General features: G+C 33.9%; 1 non-coding gene across 1 annotated transcript; it reads right to left on the minus strand.

Moving 5' to 3' along the window:
• Positions 1-1,977: 1,977 nt before the first annotated feature.
• Positions 1,978-2,084, minus strand: LOC112999827 (small nucleolar RNA R71). The gene has a single exon (XR_003265045.1). It is a non-coding gene; the product is annotated as a small nucleolar RNA R71 (small nucleolar RNA).
• Positions 2,085-18,190: the final 16,106 nt, after the last annotated feature.

Genomic DNA, 18,190 nt, shown 5'->3' on the forward strand with positions numbered 1-18,190 from the left:
GAGGTCTCGTTTATAATGTGGTTCCCTGGCAGTTTTCCCTTCACCAGTTAACCCAAATTCGTGAACATTAATCAGTGCACGCTTCGTGTTCGATTAATTGCCTCTGAGCCTAACTTGCGTTCATGCTTAATGGACAAAGGGCTAACTGGTGTATGTGGTGCCTAATCATGTATTGACAACCCTAGCTTGATTTTCGCTTAGTAAATTAAAATAGGGTTGGATTAAGTGGTTACTGTTAGGGTCAAATTCTCCATAACCCAGGATAAGAGAATGGCTTCTGAATCAGAGGAAACAACCCATTTTTAATATTATTAGTTTCGTATTCCAGTTTACTTGTTCTGCTCCTTAAATCACAAAACAAACAAACCCCCCCCCCCCAATCGTTACTGTTACTGTAAGTATATTATGAACATTTGGTTTATCATTGCTCGTTGGGAAACGACCTAGGATCACTTCCTAGTTACTGCATTATCATGTTTATTTGATTCGGGTACGGCCTCGATCAAATTTGGCGTCGTTGCCGGGGAGCAGTGTCCAAAGGTTCATAATAGCTAGCTAGTGTTGTGTGTTTAATTCCTTCGTGTTTTATGTTTAATTGTTAGTATTGTGTTAGTATGTGTGTTAGTGTTGTTTAGTGTCCTGGTATTTTGTTTAGTGTGTGTTCTGTTTCAGTTTTCCTATTAAGCGCTTCCCCTGTTTCAGTTTTGGGTGTTTTGCTGTGAATAATGTTTTGCGACGGACTTAGCGACCACTTTTGCTTGCGACAAAACAGAGTAGTAGTAGAAATCAAGTAGAGACGGATTTTAGCGACCACCCATACTAAATTATTTGAGATTTTTTGTTTTAGTAGCTAGAGTTGTTATTTTTGGCTGAATTTTTTTGTGGTAACTTCTTTTAATCTATATTTTGTGGGAAAAATAGTTGGAGCCTTTAGTTTGGTCAGATTTGAAAGTTCCAAAAAAGTAGCAAATTTTGTGTTTGTCGAAACTTCAAACAGCCATAACTTTTGCTCCGGTTATCAGAATCGCAATTATTATATATGTATTTGGGGTAGAAAAAAATTTCCTACGCCATGTAAGCCGGCCGGCGGCCGGCGGCCGGCTGAGGTCTCCATCATCCAAAAATAGTGATTCTGTCAAAAGTTTTTTATTTTTCAAGTTTTATTCACTTATTTTTCTTAACCTACCATTTTTAGCTTCCATAGTTAGACTTTGAATTTTTGCCTGAAATTTTTTTGTGCTATCTTCTCATCCTTTTATAAGGTTGCTTACAAAATTTCAAGTCATTTGGATATCATTTGAGGGTAGCTGTAGTTCAAACCTGCACCTTTATTTACATGACAAAACAACTAGTTGTGCATGCTGAATGTAGTGTATGACTAGAGGCAATCCATCTGACTTACAACCCTTTGATCCTGAGATAGATAGGACATTTCATAGATTAGTTAGGCATCATTTTATACCTTTTGATCATCCTGAGCATTCCATTACTGGTGAATCTGTGCATTCTGTCATTGGTGATTTTGAACATCCAGATTTTGAGCATTAGAATTTTGAGCATTCTGATTCTGAGCATTCTGATTTTGAACATTCTGAGAACATGGCACAACCTCCACCCCGTGAGAGGACTCTAAGGGAAATGGCTGGACCTGATTTCACCTACGAAAGCTTGTGCATCCAATACCCTGATGAGGATGTCCCATATGTTCTTCAAACTGGACTGATTCATTTGCTTCCAAAGTTTCATGGCCTTGCAGGTGAAGACCCGCACAAACATTTGAAGGAATTTCATATTGTCTGCTCCACCATGAAACCCCCAGATGCCCAAGAGAATCATAATTTTCTGAAGGCTTTTCCTCATTCTTTAGAGGGAGTGGCAAAGGACTGGCTGTATTACCTTGCTCCAAGGTCCATCACAAGCTGGGATGACTTGAAGAGAGTATTTTTAGAAAAAAATTTCCCTGCTTCCAGGACCACAGCCATCAGGAAGGATATCTCAGGTATTAGACAACTCAGTGGAGAGAGTCTGTATAAATACTAGGAGAGATTTAAAAAACTATGTGCCAGTTGCCCTCACCATCAGATTTCAGAGCAGCTGTTTCTCCAATATTTTTATGAAGGACTCAGCAATATGGAGAGAAGTATGATAGATGCTGCCAGTGGTGGAGCCCTTGGATACATGACTCCTGCTGAAACCAGAAATTTAAATGGGAAGATGGCTTCCAACTCCAAGCAGTTTAGTGCCAGAAATGATGTTATAGTCATTAGAGGAGTGCGTGAGGTAGCTACAAACTCAGCTGCATCATCTGAAACTAAGAAGCTTGAAGGCAAACTGGATGCATTGGTTAACTTGGTAACCCAGCTGGCCTTGAACCAGAAATCTGTACCTGTTGCAAGGGTCTGTGGTTTGTGCTCCTCTGCTGACCACCATACAGACCTTTGCCCTTCCATGCAGCAACCTGGAGCAATTGAGCAGCCCGAAGCTTATGCTGCTAATATTTACAATAGACCTTCTCAACCTCAGCAGCAGAATCAACCACAGTAGAACAATTATGACCTCTCCAGCAACAGATACAACCCTGGATGGAGGAATCACCCTAATCTTATATGGTCTAGCCCTCAGCAACAACAACAACAGCCTGCTCCTTCCTTCCAAAATGCTGCTGGCCCAAGCAGACCATACATTCCTCCACCAATCCAACAACAACAACAGCCCCAGAAACAGCCAACAGTTGAGGCTCCTCCACAACCTTCCCTCGAAGAACTTGTGAGGCAAATGACTATGCAGAACATGCAGTTTCAACAAGAGACCAGAGCCTCCATTCAGAGTTTAACCAATCAGATGGGACAATTGGCTACACAATTGAATCAACAACAGTCCTAGAATTCTGACAAGCTGCCTTCCCAAGCTGTCCAAAATCCCAAAAATGTCAGTGTCATTTCATTGAGGTCGGGAAAGCAGTGTCAAGGACCTCAACCCGTAACACCTTCCTCATCTGCAAATGAACGTGCCAAACTTCACTCTACTCCAGAAAAAGGTAACGACAAAAATTTACCAAACAATTTCTGTGCAGGTGAATCTTCCACTAGTAATTCTGATTTGCAGAAGCAACACATTCCTCCTCTTCCATTCCCTCCAAGAGCAGTTTCCAACAAAAAAATGGAAGAGGCAGAGAAAGAAATCTTGAAAACATTCAGAAAAGTAGAGGTAAACATACCTCTGCTGGATGCAATAAAGCAAATTCCAAGATATGCCAAATTCTTGAAGGAGTTGTGGACTAATAAGAGGAAGCTTAAAGGAAGTAACGAATTAGCATGGGCAGAAATGTCTCCCCACTGATTGGTAAATCTGTTCCCCAAATTCCTGAAAAATGTAAAGATCCAGGTACATTCAGCATACCTTGTATTATAGGGAATAGTAAGTTTGACAATGTCATGCTAGATTTAGAAGCTTCTGTTAGTGTTATGCCTCTGTCTATTTTTAATTCTCTATCTCTAGGTCCCTTGTAGTCAACTGATGTGGTAATTCATTTAGCTAATAGAAGTGTTGCCTACCCTATTGGATTCATAGAAGATGTCTTAGTTAGAGTTGGTGAACTGATTTTCCCTGTTGATTTTAATATTTCGAATATGGAAGATGGATTTTCTCAAGGATCAGTTCCCATCATTCTAGGCAGACCCTTTATGAAAACTGCTAGAACTAAGATAGATGTTTATGCAGGCACACTATCCATGGAGTTTGGTGATATAACTGTACATTTTAATATTCTGGATGCTATGAAATACCCATCTGAAGATCTTTCTGTATTTCATGCTGAAATAATTGACCATGTTGTTGATGAATACATGACTGATCTTTACTCTAATCTGCATACCTCTCACTCTTCATGCATTGAGTCTGAAATTGTACTTGATCATATGTCTGAATTTGATGCTGAAAGTGAATCTGAAAGTGATATTGATTGCATGTCTGGTGGTGGTGTTTTACCTCTTGAGATTGATTTTATAGAGTCAGATAGGACTAACCATGTTTCAGGAAGTACACATACCTCTAACTTTCTTTATGAGGTACAGGCTGAGAAATCATCTCCTTCTACCACTACCCAGCCTACCACACCAGAATTGAAGCCTCTGCCATCAAATTTAAAATATGCTTACTTGGATGATAGCAAAAGTTTTCCAGTGATTATATCTGCCTCCCTTACTGATGAGCAAGAGGAAAAGTTGTTGTATGTTCTCAACAAGCATAAGAAAGCTATAGGCTGGACCCTGGCGAACATTCCTGGTATTAGCCCATCCACATGTATGCATCGAATAAATTTAGAGGATATAGCTAAACCAGTAAGACAGCCACAGAGAAGACTCAACCCGGTGATTCTTGATGTAGTGAAGAAGGAGATAACCAAGCTTTTGCAAGCTGGAATCATTTATCCTATCTCCGACAGCCAATGGGTGAGTCCCGTCCAGGTAGTCCCAAAGAAGACCGGCCTCACAGTGATCAAAAATGAGAAGGAGGAGCTGATTCCTACTCGGGTGCAGAATAGTTGGAGAGTCTGCATTGACTATAGGAGCCTGAACCAAGTTACCAAAAAGGACCATTTTCCCTTGCCATTCATTGACCAGATGCTTGAGCGCCTGGCAGGTAAATCTCACTACTGTTTCCTTAATGATTTTTCTGGTTATATGCAAATTACTATTGCTCCTGAGGATCAGGAAAAGACCACATTCACCTGCCCCTTCGGCACTTTTGCCTATAGGAGGATGCCTTTCGGCCTGTGCAGTGCCCCTGGTACCTTCTAGCAGTGCATGATTAGTATTTTCAGTGACTTCTTAGAAAATTGCATAGAGGTGTTCATGAATGATTTCACTGTGTATGGATCCTCTTTTGATGGTTGTCTGGATAGTTTGGAAAAAGTTTGAATAGATGCATTGAAACTAACCTTGTTCTAAATTTTGAAAAATGTCATTTTATGGTTGAGCAAGGCATAGTTTTAGGCCACATAATTTCCAATAAGGGTATTGAAGTAGGTCCTGCAAAATTTTCTGCTATTTCACAATTGCCTTACCTCTCTTATGTGCGAGAGGTGCGATCTTTTCTTGGTCATGCAGGATTTTACAGGCGCTTTATAAGGGATTTTAGCAAAGTAGCCCTTCCACTGTCCAACTTGTTGCAAAAGGAGGTGGAGTTTGACTTTAATGACAGATGCAAAGAGGCTTTTAATTGCCTCAAAAGAGCGCTGACTACCACCCCCATCATCCAGGCACCTGATTGGACAACCCCTTTTTAGCTTGTGTGATGCATCAAATTATGCATTGGGGGCTGTCCTTGCTCAGAAAAATGATAAATTGCCCAGGGTGATATACTATGCTTCTAGGACTTTAGATGCTGCCCAAGCGAATTATACTACTACTGAGAAGGAGCTTCTAGCCATAGTTTTTGCTCTTGAAAAATTTCGATCTTATTTGCTTGGTACCCGCATCATTGTTTATACTGACCATGCAGCTCTAAAGTACTTGTTGAAGAAGGCTGATTCTAAGCCTAGGTTGATCCAATGGATGCTCTGGCTTCAAGAGTTTGACTTGGAGATCCGTGATAGGAGCGGAGCACAAAATTTAGTTGCTGATCATTTGAGTCCGATCGAACATGTATCGGATGCGAATTCACCCATTCGGGATGATTTCTCGGATGATCATTTGCATATACTGTATAGTATTTCTGACTCTCTTTCTACTCCCTGGTTTGCTAACATTGTCAATTATTTGGTTGCTTCTGTTTTTCCTCCCTTAGCATCTAAGGCCCAAAACGATAAAATTAAAAGTGATGCTAAGCATTTTATTTGGGATGACCCCTACTTGTGGAAATTGTGCAGTGATCAGGTCATTAGACGATGCATTCCAGATCATGAGACTGACTCAGTCCTGCAGTTCTGTCATTCTTCCGCACCAGGAGGTCATCTGGGTGTTCAAAGGATAGCTCGCAAAGTGCTTGATTGTGGTTTTCATTGGCCCACCATCTTTAAAGATGCATGGAAGATCTGCAGCACTTGTGAGCAATGTCAAAGAGCAGGAAATACACTTACATGGCGACAACAAATGCCTCAGCAACCTATGCTATTTTGTGAGGTGTTTGATGGCTGGGGTAGAGATTTCATAGGCCCTTTTCCTGTCTCTTTTGGTTATGTTTACATTCTCCTTGCAGTTGACTATGTTTCAAAATGGGTGGAAGCCAAGCCCACTAGAACTAATGATGCTAAGGTTGTTGCAGATTTTGTCAGGTCTAATCTGTTTTGCAGGTTTGGAGTACCTAAAGCAATTGTTAGTGATCAAGGAACCCATTTTTGCAACAGAACAATGCATGCCCTGCTTAAAAAGTACGGGGTGGTACATAGGGTATCCACACCATACGACCCCCAGACCAATGGACAGGCAGAAATTTCTAACAGGGAGATCAAGAGAATTTTAGAGAAGATTGTGCAGCCAAGCAGGAAAGATTGGAGTACTAGGCTTGATGATGCTCTCTGGGCACATCGGACTGCCTACAAAGCACCCATAAGAATGTCTCCTTATCGAGTTGTCCTTGGAAAGGCATGTCATCTTCTAGTGGAAATTGAGCACAAAGCATACTGGGCAGTGAAGACTTGCAACTTCTCTATGGATCAAGCTGGTGAGGAAAGAAAGTTGCAACTGAGTGAGTTAGATGAAATCCGCCTAGAAGCCTACGAGAATGCCAAGTTTTACAAAGAAAAGACCAAGAAGTTCCATGATAGCATGATAGTTAAGAAGGACTTCATGGTTGGGCAAAAAGTGCTATTGTATAATTCTAGGCTTGGACTCATGAGTGGTAAGTTAAGGTCTAAGTGGATTGGTCCTTTTGTTGTTACTAATGTTTTTCCTTATGGTACAGTTGAGATCAAAAGCGACTCCACAAACAAGAGCTTCAAGGTCAACGGACATCGAATTAAGACATTCCTCACGAACCCTTCTTTAGTGGACGTAGTGGTGGAAGAGACTTCCTTACTCCACCCTACTCTTCCTCCACCATGACTTAGGGAGTTCTTCTTTTCCTATCTCCTTCTTTGCTTTTATTACACTTGTCCAATTCTATTTGATGGTTTAATTGTTTTAATCTCTTTAATTGTGCTACATTGAGGACAATGTGTTGTTTAAGTATTTGGGGGGGGGGGGGGGGGAGTGTTCTTTGGTTTTTGTTAGTTTTGTTGGTTTTGTTAATTTGTTAGTTGTGTTAGTTTGTTAATGTTGATTAGTTTCGTCGGATTTTTAGTTTAATATTTTGGATCAATTCTGTGTGCATGTACGACTTTGCATGTTTTTCTTTGAATCATAGGATATGTTCAAGAAATGGGTAATTTTTTTGAAAATGAAAGTTTTTGACATTTTGTGACTTGAAATCCTTGATTCTCCTCTACATGTCATGGTAGTTTTGAAAGCTCAATTTGAAAGTGATGAGTTTACCTTTGTGAGAATTTGAGCCATCCATCATCATAATCATTTGGTGTGTTTTGCCCCATTGATTGCGTGCACAATAGCCTTGGCTTGATTCTTGTTGATGCTTCCTAATTCACATGCATATTTGGATATGATTGAGGCAATTTTGTTCTTATAAGCTTCTAGCCAAATGGACTTACCTTGACTTAATTCCTTTGATGTGCCATCATTTTCTTCTATTTTCTAAACCCTTTTTGCACCATTTTAATTACTGATTAGTCTTAATTGTCAATTAATTAGGCAGTTTTATTATTTGGTCTCATTTAGCTAATTTGATGTTTTTAATCTACTTCCAGGAATTAATGAAACATTGGGCTTAATCCGGATTTTGGTTGTGGACTTGAAGAGGGCAAATAAAGCAGCGCTTACCTTAGTTAATTTTTAATTAGGAAATTTCGCAATTTTATTTTATGTTGTTTAATGTTTATTTCGTTTTGGGCCAGAGTATTGTAATAGGGCCCAGCGACTTTGAGTGACTCTTTTTAAATAGCAGCCTTGGGATTCGTGCAAGGCATTCTGTTATGCCATTCATTATTCAGAGCTTTGTTTAGGGTTTTAAGTTCTTTCTGTTCTAATGCTACTGTTTTTGTTCTTAATACAATTTCCATTTCCTGCTTCTAATTACAATTTTGTTCTTGTTTCTTCTACTTTCATTTACGTTTCTGTTTTCATTTTCGTTTTTGTCTCATTTACGTTTCTGGTATTTACGTTTCTGCTTCATGTTTCATTTACGTTTTCTGTTTGAATCTATGGAAGGCTAATTATTCTGGTGTTGTTTCCTTCTTAGGAAGAAGCCCAACTCTCTTTGAGGTCTCGTTTATAATGTGGTTCCCTGGCAGTTTTCCCTTCACCAGTTAACCCAAATTCGTGAACATTAATCAGTGCACGCTTCGTGTTCGATTAATTGCCTCTGAGCCTAACTTGTGTTCATGCTTAATGGACGAAGGGCTAACTGGTGTATGTGGTGCCTAATCACGTATTGACAACCCTAGGTTGATTTTCGCTTAGTAAATTAAAATAGGGTTGGATTAAGTGGTTACTGTTAGGGATGAATTCTCCATAACCCAGGATAAGAGAATAGCTTCTGAATCAGAGGAAATAACCCATTTTTAATATTATTAGTTTCGTATTCCAATTTACCTGTTCTGCTCCTTAAATCACAAAACAAACAAACCCCCCCCCCCCCCATCGTTACTGTTACTGGAAGTATATTATGAAAATTTGGGTTATCATTGCTCGTTGGGAAACAACCTAGGATCACTTCCTAGTTATTGCATTATCATGTTTATTTGATTCGGGTATGGCCTCGATCAAATTTGGCGCCGTTGTCGGGGAGCAGTGTCCAAAGGTTTATAATAGCTAGCTAGGGGTGGGTGGTTAATTCCTTCGTGGTTTATGTTTAAATGTTAGTATTGTGTTAGTATGTGTGTTAAGTGTTGTTTAGTGGCCCAATATTTTGGTTAGTGTGTGTTCTGTTTCAATTTTCCTATTAAGCGCTTCCCCTATTTCAGTTTGGGTGTTTTGCTGTGAATAGTGGTTTGCGACGGACTTAGCGACCACTTTTGCTTGCGGGCAAACAGAGTAGTAGTAGAAATCAAGTAGAGGCGGTTTTTAGCGACCACCCATGTTGAATTATTTGAGATTTTTTGTTTTAGTAGCTAGAGTTGTTATTTTTGGCTGAATTTTTTTGTGGTAACTTCTTTTAATCTATATTTTGTGGGAAAAATAGCTGGAGCCTTTAGTTTGGTCAGATTTGAAAGTTCCAAAAAAGTAGCAAATTTTGTGTTTGTCGAAACTTCAAACGACCATAACTTTTGTTCCGGTTATCAGAATCGCAATTATTATATATGTATTTGGGGTAGAAAAAAATTTCCTACGCCATGGAAGATGGCCATAGGCCGGATGAGGTCTCCATCATCCAAAAATAGTGATTCTGTCAAAAGTTTTTTATTTTTCTAGTTTTATTCACTTATTTTTCTTAACCTTCCATTTTTAGCTTCCATAGTTAGACTTTGAATTTTTGCCTGAACTTTTTTGTGCTATCTTCTCATCATTTTATAAGGTTGCTCACAAAATTTCAAGTCATTTGGATATCATTTGAGGGTAGTTGTAGTTCAAACCTGCACCTTTATTTACATGACAAAACAACTAGTTGTGCATGTTGAATGTAGTGTATGACTAGAGGCAATCCATCTGACTTACAACCCTTTGATCCTGAGATAGATAGGACATTTCATAGATTAGTTAGGCATCATTTTATACCTTTTGATCATCCTGAGCATTCCATTACTGGTGAATCTGTGCATTCTGTCATTGGTGATTTTGAACATCCTGATTTTGAGCATTACAATTTTGAACATCCTGATTTTGAGCATTACAATTTTGAGCATTATACTCTTTGTGTCTCTTTGTTGGTGCATATTGTTCCTTTTTTTATCCTCATTTGATTAAGTATGCTTATTGATTTTTCCCCTCGATATTCCTTGTTTTGCTTATGATTTGTGGCTTGGCTTTAATGCTCCGGTTCCGATTCACATGTAAGGTATTACACATTTTATTTTAATGATTCTTCTATCCATTTGGCTAAATCATTTGAATGCTTGTTTTAAATAAATTTTTATAATTTATTTTTGGTATTATTTTTGTATAATTTCTTGAAATTCTAAAATATTTTATTTTACATTTATTAGTTTCAGAGTTCAAAGAGCATTGCGGTGAAGTATCTGAATTCAAAAAAGTATATAAAGCTATCAATTTGCAAGTTGGAAATCCGTTTTATTGTTCTAACATTTTTTTCATAATCTTGATTTATATTTTTTTATTTATTTTTCCCGTACATTAGTTGTTTTATTTCAAAACGTCAACTCAAAAATTTGAATTTGGTTATTCAAAACTTAAAAAAAAAAAAAGAGTTGATGTTTTAATTGAATCACAAAAGGGGTCTATAGATAGATTTATAGATAAAAATATAGGTAATGGCTCGTTGAATGAACAAGTTAACAATGTAGAAATTGATGAAAATGAAAATAGAGAAGAAATATTAGTTAATGAACAAGTTAACACAGTAGAAATTGATGAAAATGAAAATAGAGAAAAAGTATTAGTTAATGAACAAGTTAACAATGTAGTAATTGATGAAAATGAAGATAACGAAAAAGTATTATTAGTTAATGAACAAGATTATATTTATTCCCAAACTCAAAATGAAAAAGAACAAGAAATTAATAAGTTAAAAGAAAAAACTATTAAAATATCTATGATCCAGGTCAATGGACAAATTATTAGTACAAGTTTGAGAGATTTATTAGTAGAAAAAAGTCCTATTAAAATTACTAATATAGATTTTCCTAAGGATGAATTCTCAAGAAACATTTTTTCATCATTTTACATTCAGAAGTTGTCTAATGATAAACAAGGTAAAAGAAAATGGTTAATTTATTCTCAAGATTTGGATAAAGTCTTTTGTTTTTGTTGCAAATTATTTAATCTTGTTCGTAGTACAACTAAATTAGCTAATGAAGGTAGTAGGCATTGGAGAAATATTAGCCATAAGTTGAGGAATCATGAGATAAGTAATGAGCACATTGCTAATATGATTTTATGGATTGACTTAGAAAAAAGGTTACTAAAAAATAAAACAATTGACAAACATGATCAAGAACAAATCAATAGAGATTGGAAACATTGGAGAAACGTTTTATTTAGAATTATTGCCGTTGTTAAAATTCTTGCAAAAAAATAACTTAAAATTTTGTGGAACAGGTGAAAATTTTTACAAAGAAAGTAACAAAATTTTTTTAAGTATAATTGAAATGGTTGCACAATTTGATACTATAATGCAAGAATATATTAGTCGAATTAAAGATAATAAAATTCATAACCATTACCTTGGACATAGATACAAGATGAATTGATAAATTTGTTAGAAAGTGAAATTAAAACAAATATTATAAAATATTAAGAATGCAAAATATTTTTCAATCATACTTGATTGTATTCCTGATGCAAGTCATCAAGAACAAATGTCTTTTGTATTATAGTGTGTAGATGTTTCTTCAACTCAAATATAAGTTTTTGAATATTTTTTAGAATTTCAAAAAGTAGGTGATACAATTGGAAAAGACCTTTTTGATGCTATTAAGAATGAAATAAATAATATAGGACTTGATATTAGTAACTTAAGAGGACAAGGTTGTAATAATGGATCAAATATAAGAGGAAAACATCAAGGTGTGCAAAAAAGAATTTTAGACATTAATCCTCAATCATTTTATACTTCATGTAGTTGTCATAGTCTAAATTTAGTACTTTGTGATATGACTAACTCTTGTCCTAAAACTTCATCTTTTTTTGGAGTACTACATGTCTACATCACATATATATTCTATTTTCTTCTTCAACAATAAGATGAAAAATTCTACAAGATCGTATTCCTAAAGTAACTCTCAAACCATTGTCAAAAACACACGGGAAAGTCATATTGAAAGTATAAAAGCTTAAAAATTTCATACTCCACAAATAAGAAATGGTTTATTAAAATTAGGTAAAATTAATGATGATCTTAAAATAAAAAGCAAAGCCAGTAGTTTAACAACTTATGAGCTTGAAAATTTTGAGTTTTTGTTAAGTATGACTATTTTGTATGACATATTATTTGTTGTAAACTCCATTAGTAAAAAGTTACAATCAAAAGATATGGGTATGGATGTTGCTATAGAACAATTGAAAGGTCTTATTTCTTTTTTTGAAAAATATAGAGAAGATGAATTTCAAAATGCTATAATCTCTGTCAAAGAAATTAATACTGAAATGGATATAGAACCTAAGTTTCGTGAAAAAACATGTTAGTCATAGAAAAAATAATTTGATGAGAATATTGATAATGAAGTTGTAAAATCGTCTAAAGAATCATTTAAAATTGATTACTTCTTGTATATAATAAATTAAGCAATTACCGCATTAAGAAATAGATTTAAACAATTTAAAATATATGAAGATATTTTTTGTTTTCTATTTAGCATTAAGAAATTGAAGTCTTTTGATAGTAATAATTTAAAAGAATATTGTTTTATCCTTGAACATTCACTAAAACATAATAATCGCTCGGATATTGATGGATTATATTTATTTATAGAACTAAAAATTATAAGAGAAATTATACATGTCAAAAATGATACATTGATTGACATACTTAATTATATAAAAAGAATCGATTCTTTTCCAAATGTTTTTATTGCTTATAGAATAATGTTACTAATTCCTAAAAGTGTTGCTTTGGCAAAAAAAAGTTTTTCAAAACTAAAATTAATTAAATCCTATTTAAGATCAACAATGTGTCAAGAAAGATTGAATGAATTAGCTTTAATATTGATTGAAAAAGAAATGTTAAAGAAAATCGTTTATAATAAATTAATAAATAAATTTGCATCATTAAAAGTTCGAAAAATAAATTTTCAATAAAAATATTAATTTTTGTTAAAATAAATTTATTAGACTCTAGTACTTGTCGTCTTCCATTCAAACATTTTATACGAGGATAAAAATATATCCGATCGACTTTTTTCCGAGGCAAATTCCAAGAATTGTTCAATGCCTTTCTCATACACAGGACTTATGCGACTTCCATTCATCTAACTTCGATATATCTAATAATTCTGTGATACACACAAAGTTATTCTATGTACGAAAACATCACTTTTTTCATTAAAGGTGTGACCCTATCCCATTTAGGAAACCATTTTTTATAGTAGATTCATATGTATATGTTAAGTCTTTTTTTTCTTAAATTTGACAAAATTTCGATAGCATTTTGCATTGATCTTCAAATACACGATATGAAAGGGGTGATATGAATTCCCCCACAATCAGTTATGCACTCAGAGAACAAAGTGAAATATATCATACCAAAATTTCGTCAAATTTAAGAAAAAAAAACTTAACTTATACATATGAATCCATTATAAAAAAAAAAAATTTCTCAAACTGTCTAAACGGACAATTCAAGATTCAATACAACAATTAATCCAAACTGTTTAGAATCATTGTATTGAATCTTAAACGAAAAACTAAGGTTCACTCATAATGAACATAACTTTTATATAAAACAATAGTTATTGATCAAAAAGTAGTGATAATGATCACTAACAATCTCCAACAATGAATGTTGTGATGACGATGCAAACAGGAAAATAAAAAATGCCTACAAATTACATTGAACATATAATATTCAAACATTCAAGAAACTTGTGGTGACATGATATAATTGTACTATCTTTTTATCAATCAAAAGGTAGAAGTAAAAGTGGTATATGGCTATCATATTCAGCATATATATAATTTAAGGTCATCAGGAAATTTTCAAGAACATAATAAGCATTTTCAAGAAGAAAAAAACTAGGCAAATATTTTTAAAAAATATTAAACCATCAAAAAATCATAATATCAAGGATTTTTACTTATTAAATGTATCCTTACTTTTAACCAAAGCAAAACACAACTGGTTGCATCCAAAGCACGTGCGTCTCGGACCCAAACCAAAATGGGCCGTTGACCCCACTATATTGTCTATTAGCTTTTTGGCACAAGAAAACCGAGAATCAATCCAAATCACTTAACTTCTTTAATTGAAATTTTGAATTACACGAAGGAGACAAGTACAGATACATCATTGTATTAATTAATTTGATTAGGTATAACTCGAAACTCAAGGTAAAATTATAATATTGTATAATATGAAGCTATCTTTATATTTGATTGTTTTTTTACGTAATTAGTATGCATTCCTATTTCCTAAGATAACTATTTCTTTAAATAGAAATTAAGCTAGAAAAATTAGTGTACTAGTCCTTAATTTGGATTCACAAAAAATGCAGCGAGCATATATAGCTTTTTCTTATATATTAGTGTATTAGTCTTTTGGATTGTGTAAACCAAGGTCTTAGGAGGTTTTCTGTTTATGTTCCCCTTTATGCTTCTCTTAATCTATTTTGGCTTATCAATTTTTTTTAAAAAAAAAAATCTAATTCGATCCCTAAAAAGTTTAAAGGTGAACACGTTAAAATCCCATTTTAATTGGTCTTTCAAATTCGAAAAGGCGGGTTATATATTAGTCACTTTTAGTAACTAATGTGTTCTGTTTGAAAAGAAAAATATGACTTATATTTGTGATTTTTCCAATGTACACTTTTTGTATCATCAAGGACTCGATTAATTAATATGTCCTATGTTAAATTTATCATAAGCAATACAAAACCATAGCTCCCATTAACTTCTCATCTAAAAACTATCAGAGGATGAACTACTTTAGCTTATGCATTCAGCTGGTTAGTTAACAATTGACCTGACTCATAAGCTTAATAGTGAGAAAAATTAAGAACTATTTTAATTTCTAAGTAACTTTTATTATTGATTTATTACAGTATGGGTAAACAATGATTAATATAAAAGTAGGATGGAACAAAAATGAAAAGGCTTACCGACTACTGCTTATAATGAAATAAATACACAACATACAAAGAGTGAAATGAGCATATATTCCATATGATTACAATGACAAATAAAACTTATTCATCAGTCATCACCAAATGAGCATAATCACATAAATAAATGGTCGGAAATTGTTTTTAAATTGAAAAGGAAGACTGGGAGGGGCCACGATCACTGCCAGCTGTTGGGAATGATTAAATTCACCCATTCATTCATTGATGAAGGTGAAAGCTCAAAGAAACTGAATGACCAATGTCTCTCCATTATGACACACGTAATGTCTCATCTCTCACGCATCAACCCACACTCTGACACTTTTTTAATCCCCGCAAATAGAACCTTACCCACCTAATCCAGCACTTTGTTATTAACTTGCATTTTGAAAATAAAATTGAAAGACACCCGTCGTGACCTTTCATCTAGGCAGAGTATTTCGACAAAGCAATACGCACAATCCACAAAGCAAAGTATTGGGGTTTGAGTAGTTTATTCCAGGGCGAGAAATGCATTCAAAATATAACGGAGAGAAGGCAAAGATGGGACCATTTGCAGGTCTAGAGCAAGCGCGACACAGTCAGAAGATACTAACCTCGTTGTCGCCGTGGAGACGGTTGTGAGTGAGAGCGACAATGAGAGTCAAACCAAGAGCAAGAGCGAGAGGAAGCGCCGCCGCGGAGAGTGAGAGCGAGAGGAAGCATTGCCGTAGAGAGTGAGAGCGAAAGTGGGAGCGAGAGGAAGCGCCGCCGCAGAGGATGAGAGCGTGAGAGTGTGACTGAGTGTAAGAGTAGGCGCGAGAAGAAGGGGAAAATGATTATATACGAAAAACACAACATAGATTTCTTAGAAAACATGGTAACGAACTCATATTATTTATAAGTATACCACCCTATTTTTGTTAACACCGATTCTATTGAAAATCAATATTAACTAGTGATGTCAAAATAATTTTTTCTAGTACTGAATTAATGTAGGAAAACAAGAAAAAATAAGATGTTATTATATGTATATAATTTGATAAGAGCTCGGAGAGTATTATTGTAATTTTCTTCGTTATAATTATAAAATTTGGCAATGAATGTTGTTTTATTAATTTTATTATTGTTTAAATATTATTTTATAAAAAAATTTATAACATAAAAATTTAAATATACTCTATTTTTATTTTTCATAAATTATTTTGAATTAATTTTCTATTTATTTAACATTAATATAGTATTTATATATCTAACTTTTATCTATAAAATCCTTATTTTAATAATTATTTTTCATTAAATGTATTTTAAATATAAAGCGTAAACTTACTTATAAACATAACAATTTATTTACTAATTATAATAAAATATTATAAATCATTTCAGTTTGAAATACATTTTTATAAAATCAATATAGTTATGATATGTGTGTGTGTGCGTGTTATTTAATTTTATGATTGTAGTATTTATATATCTAAAATTTATAATATAATAATATTTTATATTATTATTTATATACAGTTAACTTTTATCCACAAAATTCTTATTTTTAATTACTATTGATCATAAATTATATTTAACGTAACTAAATTAAAATATAAAATAGACTTATGTATATTCATAATAATTTATTTCTTAATTTATATCTTTAATTATTATTTAAAATAAAATACAATTAATAAATTTAAATTTAACTACATATTTATAAATCCATTAGTTTTGAAATCAATTCATCTTTTCATCATAATATAATATTTCATTTAATGTTATTATTATAGTATTATAAATATAATATTTTTTATCATTTATTTTTGAAAAAAATGTCTAACTTTGTATCTAAAATGTACCCATTTTTATTTATTATTCGTGAAATATATTTTATCATAACTAAAATTAAAAAAGAAAACAAACTTATGTGTATGCATTATAATTTATTAATTAATTTGTATCCTAACTATAAAAATCATAGGACTTGTATTAATGGTTAAATTTAATTTTTATTCTTAATTAATTGTGAGATCTATCTATCTGATTCACTCATATGTAGTCGTTGGAGGTTGAATTCCAAATTCTAATTGCTAAATGAGTTGTCCAAGTTCTTGCAGCTAGTTGTTTTGTACAGTGGTTCCCCGCGGTTTTCGAATTTAAACCATAGGAAGTCTTCTGAAGATTGGTCTGTATCATCTCTTCTATATATGTTGTTATAACTGCAGTGCAATGTACTTAAATCTTCAAATGGCTTCTTGTTCTTTGACAAGGACACACCATCTTCTTAATTTGAGTTTCATTAGTTGAAAATCTTCAAAGATAATGATGAGCTCACAACTTCAAAATCAATGTTTCAGAACACTAATGCATGTCTTCAATTGGTGTGTGCTTCTAGATGGTGAGACACGTTTGCTTTCACAAACCACTTTTGCAACGCAATTTTTTATGATCCCTAATCATGTATAACTTCTGACATCTACCCATTGACTAAAGCTATCCCTAGCATCATGCATTTGATCATACACAACTTTTATTATCTTCACTTTGACGCATAAAACATGTTGATCTGTCTTTCCAGCTTTTGAATACCTTTCCTTCTGGTAATCCTGCTTCTGAATGCAGAATTTGTCTTGAAAAACTTCCATTTTAGGCCTATGCTTCACACCTCCTCCATGCTTTTGAATTTGTCCTGTCTTATTTGAAAACACTCAAAACAACCATTAGTAGCAAAGTTCATAATAATTGAGGTTTTGCTTCTTGATGGCTTGTCATCATTAAAACTCTAACTTTTGGAGGGACTTTGTCTTAACAACAACTGCCAATTTGAAGGCAAAGGGATTGGGAAAGTGAAACACTATGCTACAATAAGGTTCAAAAGGACAAAGAGAAGTCTTCATAAAGAACCAGAAAATGATCAAGAGATAGAGAAGCTCTTGAAGGAGATCGGAACTAGAAAAGTTCTAAAGAGCAAAGTACAAAGAGATGGGCTCAGAAAAACACATAAGCAAACTATAAGTTATCTCAACTTGGCTACTAACGGTTGCTTTAAGCATGCTTAATTAGATAGGACTAAATTCAGAAGCATGGAGAAGGTATGAAGCATATGCATGCCTATGGTTGAAGTTTTTTCAGACATATATTCTATATATTTAGAAGAAAAACTAATAGGAGAGATGCTTAGAAATTGAAAAGATAATCATGTTTTTTGGGTCTAAGTATAAATATCAAAAGTTGTGTATA

The sequence above is a fragment of the Glycine max genome, chromosome 16, assembly GCF_000004515.6.
Source record: "Glycine max cultivar Williams 82 chromosome 16, Glycine_max_v4.0, whole genome shotgun sequence".
Lineage (NCBI taxonomy): Eukaryota > Viridiplantae > Streptophyta > Magnoliopsida > Fabales > Fabaceae > Glycine > Glycine max.